General features: G+C 34.0%; 1 non-coding gene across 1 annotated transcript; it reads left to right on the top strand.

The window, feature by feature from the left end:
* Positions 1-2,566: 2,566 nt before the first annotated feature.
* Positions 2,567-2,699, top strand: LOC126007803 (small nucleolar RNA SNORA51). The gene has a single exon (XR_007495285.1). It is a non-coding gene; the product is annotated as a small nucleolar RNA SNORA51 (small nucleolar RNA).
* Positions 2,700-7,504: the final 4,805 nt, after the last annotated feature.

The raw sequence follows: 7,504 nt of genomic DNA, 5'->3' as shown, positions 1-7,504 counted from the left end.
CAGTATCTGTATTGATCTCTCCCTTTTCATTTCTAATCTGGTTTATTAAGTTTCTCCCTCTCTGTTTCTTTGTGAGTTTTGCTAGTGGTCTATCAATCTTGTTTATTTTTTTCAAAGGACCAATGTTTGCGTTTTCTGATCTTTAGAGTAGTTTCTTGAATTTTCACTTCATTGACTTCTGCTCAAAGCTTTGTTATATCTGTCTGCTTACCTACTTTTGGTTCCTTTTGTTGAACATTTTCTAATTTTAATAGCTGTGTCATTAAGCATTTACGTAGGCATCTTCAATTAGATGTGTGCTTGCAAAGCTATAAATTTTCCTCTTAGTAGTGCTTTTGCTGTTTTCCATAAATTCTGGTAATTTTTGTCTTGTCATTTGTTTCCAGGAATATTTTAATTTCCTCTTTTACTACACCTATGACGCACTGGTTGTTCAATAGTGAGCTATTTAATTTCCAGTTGTTATATTTTCTTCTGTGTCCCTTTGTAGATTACTTCAAATTCCAGTGCCTTGTGATCTCATAAGGTAGTACAATTTGTATCTTCTTGAGTTTATGGAAATATGTTATATGGGCCATCATGTGATCTATCCTGGAGAATAACACATGTGCATTGATGAAGAATGTTTATCCAGTTTTCTAGTGATAAAGCGCACTGTACATACCTACTAATGTACTTTTTTCCATTTCTATTGCTAGAGCTTTTACATTCTTTTTGGATTTCAGCCTGGTTGACCTATCCAGGGGTGACAGGGCAATGTTGAGGTCTCCTACTGTTATTGTGTTGCTATTGATATCTTCTTACAGATTTGTCAATGAGTGTATTAAATAATTTGCTGGTCCCTTATTAGGTGCTAATAGGTTTAGGAGTTTGATTTCTTTCTGTTGTAGATAATCTTTAATTAGTATGAAATGTCCATCTTTGTCCCTTATAATTTTTATGAGTCTAAAGTTTGTGTCATCTAACATTAATATGGCCACTCCAGATTTTTTATGGGAATTGTTTGCTTGGATGATTTTCTTCCAGCTTTGATTTTGAGTCTATGTGTGTTCTGACTAATCAGTTGTCTTTCTTGTAGGCAGCAAAATGTTGGATTCAGCTTTTTGTTCTATTTTGCCACTCTATGTATCTTAAGTGGTACATTTAATCTATTGACATTGATAGATAATTGCCTTGTGTTTATGTATCATCATCTTTGTGTAGAAATTGCTGTGTCTGTTGGTCTTTCTTGATATTTTAATTTTTTTTTGTCTTGTCTTAAAGTAGACCTTTCAGTTTTTCTTTTAAGGGTGGTTTTGAGTCTGTACATTTTCTGAGTTGTTGTTTATCCATAAAGTCATGATACTTCCTTCAAACCTGACTGGGTGCAGTATTCTACTCAAAGCATTTATTACATTGATTTTTTTTTCACTATATCCCACCAATGATTTCTGGACTCGAGGGTTTCTCTTGACAGGTCTATAGTACATCTTAAGGATGCTCCTTTGAATGTAATTTTTCTTTTTGATCATGTTGCTTTTAGTATTCTCTCACTATCCGTGCGATTAGTCATTGTGAGTAGGACATGTCTTGGGGTGCTTTTCTTCAGTTCTTTTAGCTGATGTTCTTTGGGCATTCAGGATTTTGTTGCGTGCGATCTTTATTTCTGCGAGTTTCTTTGTAATAATGTCCTTAACTCTCGATTCTTCCTGGGGATTTTCTTCTTAGGTCTCTAGGACTCCAATTATTTTTATGCTGTTTCTGTTGTCAAGGACTTACATTTTCATTTTTTTTCTTTTTTAAATACTTTTTATTGTGACCAAAGTTAATTATGAATCTTTCACAGTAATATTTAAGGTACAGAGCGACAATGAATCAGGGCCATTCCCACCACCAGAGTTGTCCTAACTCCCCCCCCCCCCCTTTCCTAGCATGCATCCCATCTCTCCCTCATTTGCCCTCTGGACTGCTAGGGTAACTGTTCCCCTATGTATAACTTTTTGTATACTGGGTATCGATTCTGGTATCTTTGATTTTGAGTTTGGTGTTTGAGTCTGATTATTTTTTATTTCCACTCAATTTCATATGACTGTTTGGTCCTGGTATAGCTGGATCGTATGGGAACTCAACTTCCAGCTTTTTATTATGCAGCCCTCAGAAGAGATGAAGTCATGAAATTTTTCTATACATGGAATTCCTATATATGGAATCTATTATGCTGAGTGAAATAAGTCAGAGGGAGAGAGATAAACATAGAATGGTCTCACTCATCTATGGGTTTTGAGAAAAATGAAAAACATTTGTGTAATGATTCTCAGAGACAAATCGAGGAGGGCTGGAGGGTCCACTCCTGACATGAAGCTCATCACAGGGATCATTTGTGCAGTCACAGAAATAATTACATTGAGAACTATCATAAAATGTGACTGAATGAGGGCAGTAGAAAACCTGTCTAGAGTACAGGCCTGTGTGAGGTGGGGAGGAAGGACACTTGGGATATTGGTCATGGGGATGTTGCACTGGTGAAGGATTGTATATATATATTATATATATTAAAAAATCAAAAAAAAAAGAAAAGGAAAGATAAGGCCTCCCAATTCTTACCACAGGCTGTGTTCTTTACACTGACTATATAGAAAGAGGAGGTACAATAAATGCACCCCATATACACCTCAACCCAGGTTCTTTGCCTAGTCTGTATTGTGAATTGGGGGACAAATATATCTATTTTTATCCACAATCATAAATATTGTAAAAATTACTAAATATTGTTATTTTTTTTGATTTATCACAGCATGTAGAGGTAGGGTAAAATAAAAATTAGCCAGTAATAGGAGTTTGGATCAGGAGTGCCTTGCATGTGCTTGATCTTGGGCATTTTATAGTCAGATTTAGTTCCAGTACTGTGCATAGTGTACCCTAAGCACTATCATTACTGGTATATCCAACAAGATAAATATGAAAAGAGATTTTTTTTGGGTTGTTTTTTGAGTCACACCTGGCAGCGCTCAGGGGTTCCTCCTGGCTCTATACTCAGAAATCGCTCCTGGTGGGCTCAGGGGACCATATGGGATGCCAGGATTAGAACCAACGACCTTCTGCATGCAAGGCAAACACATTACCTCCATGCTATCTCTCCGGTCCTGTGAAAAGAGAATTTTAAAAAAGTACATATATTTTCTACATTATATGTGTATTCATATATCTATGTTATACATTACTCTATTATTTATATTTTAGAATCAACTATATTTATTATATACAAATATGCAATATGTGTCAATATATAAAGTAAATAATTTAGTTATATTTACTAAATATAACACTTATTCATATATTCTGTTTCTACCTGCACACCTCAGTTTTTTGAACTTCCTACTTTTTTAACATAGAAAGCATAACAGTATGTGAGTAAAATATTCACAAGTAACCAATATTCACAGAAAAAAATTTTAAGAGTCAATATTAGAAATTTAAGGAGAAAAATATTTATCATTTTGATAAAAAAATGTTTAAAAAGCTTCAGTAACAACTGTCTTCTTTTTCCTAATAAAGCTGGTAACTTTGGTAACTTTTTTAGTGTATACCAGTAATTAAAATTGTTTGTTTTGTACAAAACATTATTTGTAAGTCCAAAATTATCAGTACATAATGTACTTAGTTTTATTTAAATCCTTAAATTTTAAATTATCTATTGCCTTTATTAGTTTATATTAGTCTTTCCTTGAAAGAAAAGAATAATCTGTGGAAAATACTAATAAATGCTATGGCTCCCACTATTTGTATTGTTCTTAATAAAAAATAATATCTTATCACTTATCTTACTTAAACTATTTTAGAATAGTTAATGCTGTACTGGAATAAAAATAATATGAATAATTTATAATGAATCAAAGTAATCACTAAATATTTATATAAGTCATACACTTTTCTAAGACTTGTGAGAATTTTATATAGTTTTTAAAACAATCATGTGTTATCCAAACTTCTTTGACCACATGACACTTTATTTTGGGCACATCTGTAGTTAAACAGGCTGGCATCTTTCAAATTCATTGGTACTTTATAGTCACATGTTGTGCCATACATAGAAAGGTAAGACCCACTAACTTCCAAACATAATGTTCTGTGCACCCTAGGGTGTATTTCTATACTTGGATACTGGTTTTTTTTTTATTGTTTTAACAGAGCCACTGTGTTTTCCTAGAATTCATCCATCACAAAACAATTTACAGTGCTTCACAAAATTCTACCTTCTAAGAAAGAACGTATTTATGTTTTCTTTGGCTCAGAGTGAATGGCTCAGGTAGTGCTATATCCCTGAGGCCTTGTTCTTTAGGTTCTTTCTGTTTAAAGAAAACACATTTAGGTCAGTTACTGAAAAAGAAACTTTGTTTAGATAGCAGTGAAAACCAGAGAAAAATTGCTTGGCAAGCAAACATCCTTAGCAAAAGTTTGCTCAGAACAATCTTAAGACTTAAAGATCATAGAAATTTATAGTATTTAAAACTGCAGAATATTTAAAAGCAATATTAAGAAAATAAAATATTTAATTAATAAAGTAGAATATTGTTCTTCGACTTTTATATGTGGAACCTTTCCTTTATGACTCTAAAGAAAATGGAAAACATTTTTTATTCCTGAGAAATTGAGACAAAAGCAATGCTAGCTGGTTCACTAAAATTATTTTCTCATGTTCTGGGCCAAGAGTAGAATTATATATTATAAACTTCTCTGAGATGGGGTGAGAAATGTTTGTCTGACCCCTTCATAAATGTGACTTGCCTAGAATTACAGGAATTAAGACTTTTGTTTTACATAATTCAGCCAACCCTGGATTTGAAACTTAAGAACTCCTAAGAGTAATAACTTTTGAGCACAAAACCCAGAGTAAATCCTGACCACTGCAAGATCTGGCCACAGACTCAAAATATAAATAAGTAAAAATTTTAAATTTGAGAGCACCAGACATATGATGAGGTTAAATAACTTGACTAGGAGCAAACACCAAACCTCAAGTAGCCCTGAGCATTGGCAATTGTGACTAAAAAATAAAATCACACAAAACAAAATACTGTATAGTCTCATGTTCTCTTCTTACTTTTATCTGAATTCAAATAGCATAGTTTTTTAGTTTTTAATAAAATAGGGAATCCTGAACTAGATACCTAAATAATAGTATGGGATAAAATTGATAAAAAGATTTCTATTTTATGAGTGAGGAATTAGGCATATTTATATAGTATTTTATAAATTTATAGCTATATCTAATTCCAGCTAAACCACTCCAATAACCACTTCAATAAGATTAGAGCTCACAGAACATAATTTTGAGCAGCAAAGTAAACTTCCTTAAGGGAGTGAAAAAAAACCAAACAACTTTTAATATTTTTAGCTATTTTTTTAAAATCGTGTGTTGTTTAAAGATCCCTTTCGCCCGTATGGTATATTGATAATATTTGAATTGTTTAGAATGGCCAGAATCTTAAAGCAGACTTAATAGTATATTCCTAGATCATAATAAATTTTACCACATATTTTATGTGTACCATAGCATGAAAATTCTTTATAGGGTAGACTGTACTTGTAGTGCTCATTACTATATTGCTCAATATTCTAGACTTGAATATCTAGAAAAGACTAGAAATTGAGAATATTCTAAGCACAAACTAAAACCAGAAGCCTTTCTTTAGCAAAGTTTACCCTCATCAATAATAATTTGCCTAGGAACTGGAAGACCTTTCCTCCTATTTTGCCAAACTCATATCTTTTTAAGTGCTTTGACCCATTATATATCGGTCACTTCTATTTTTGTCTAATTTGATTTGAATATAATGCCAGTCTCTGTTTTAAATATAGTCCCTGTCATATTAATCCCTTCCTTTTCTCCCTCCCATGATTACCACTTTACAAATTCTTTTCTATTTTCTCTCCCTCTCACTCCTGATCTATAATTTCTCCTTATTTAATTCTCTTTACCCCCTGTTCTTAACATCCTGGTGAACAGAAACCTTCCCTATGCCACAGCTAGCTGCCAGCCAGCTCCCAAAATGAAAAGAAAGCTTCCCGCCTGCCTTACCTCAGCCCAGGAAGAAACTATCACCACTAGTCTTAGTGATTCATTCTATGTGGCCTCTTTTCTCCCACCACCCTTCACTGTGGACTGGTGCTCTCTCCCAGGCTCAGTTCTTGAAAAACCCCTAGCTCAAGTGACACTACCTGATCCCTGACTACTCAAACCATTTTAAAGACTTCACAAGACAAAGTCACAGGCTGAAATTGTGCTCTGTATTTGTTCTCCCCCCACGCCACAGACTAGTTCAAAAGACTTAAAGGGGATATGTGTATTTCCTTTGTATGCTACATTAGATCCATTCCTTTAATAGTTATACATCTTAGTGTATAATTTTTGTGTAAAGGTAACTTTCCCCATCAACTTTCTTATATCACCTTAGTAGGAAATTCTAGTAGATAAGTTTCTCCTGGAATATGAGTTCAGGTTAGAATTAGGTTATAGGGAAGTCTAGTTTCTTATTTTTACCCCCATATGCTCCAATGGTATCATGTGGTATTGTTCCTTTTTGTATAGGCACATTTAAATGAGAAAATCTTATATATAGTAAAATCTTTTTATCTAATAGGTATAGGAATTCATAAATTTCATACTGCAGCAAGCCTTTTACCCTGAAATTTTGTCATAGTGACTTGACTGTAGTTGTTCTTATGTTAGGATGCTTCATGGGGAGGAAAACACTGTTTTTTAGACTACATTATTTCCTTCCTAATTTTCCAATGTTTATTGTGCTTATACAAAACAAACAAACAAATAAAAACCCTGCCACCACAACCCTTTTTTAAATAATTTTAATCTTAATTTTACCTTCTAGATAGGAGTTTCAATATTTTTTATAGAGCCGTGGGACATGAATTACTTTGTTTTGCCTCATATTTCTTTACTTTTGTACAAAATTAAGAAAAAAATAAAGAGATGGGAGGCAGTAGCCAAGGGCATTGGTAAGTAAGAAAAAGGACAGAACTAAATATCCAAACCAAAGTCAACAACAATAGACTTAAGAAACTCAAACTATGACAATCTAAAATTAAAATTGGCCTATTAAACTGGCAGGCCAGTTGTCACCACTTGCTAGGCTAAATGCTAATCTTACCTGATGGTCAGACCAGCCCACTTCTTGAAGGGGTCTATGGAAGTAACAAAGGGGTTGCCTCAGGGGTGTGAGGGGATTCAGAAAGGTTATTCAGCAAGAAGATGCAGAAGGAAGCAGCATGGAGAGATAGAGGTAAGTTTAGATGCAAGACAGCTGCAGAGAGGCTACTTAAATGGTTAGCTTAATAGCCATGTAAGATACACGCATACTGGTTAGAACCTTGTAATAAAACTGATGTCTCCTGAAATCTGACTGCTGTGGGTCATTTTTTTGCTGCTACCCTGAACCCTGAGAGCTGCTGGCTGGAAGGGGATGCAGGTACCTAACCTGGCTGAGAAAGGCCTCTCCATCCATTCACT

This window comes from Suncus etruscus, chromosome 4, assembly GCF_024139225.1.
Source record: "Suncus etruscus isolate mSunEtr1 chromosome 4, mSunEtr1.pri.cur, whole genome shotgun sequence".
NCBI classification, from domain to species: domain Eukaryota; kingdom Metazoa; phylum Chordata; class Mammalia; order Eulipotyphla; family Soricidae; genus Suncus; species Suncus etruscus.
The sequence above is the reverse complement of the archived record's forward strand: the minus strand, read 5'-3'. Positions and strand labels throughout refer to the sequence as shown.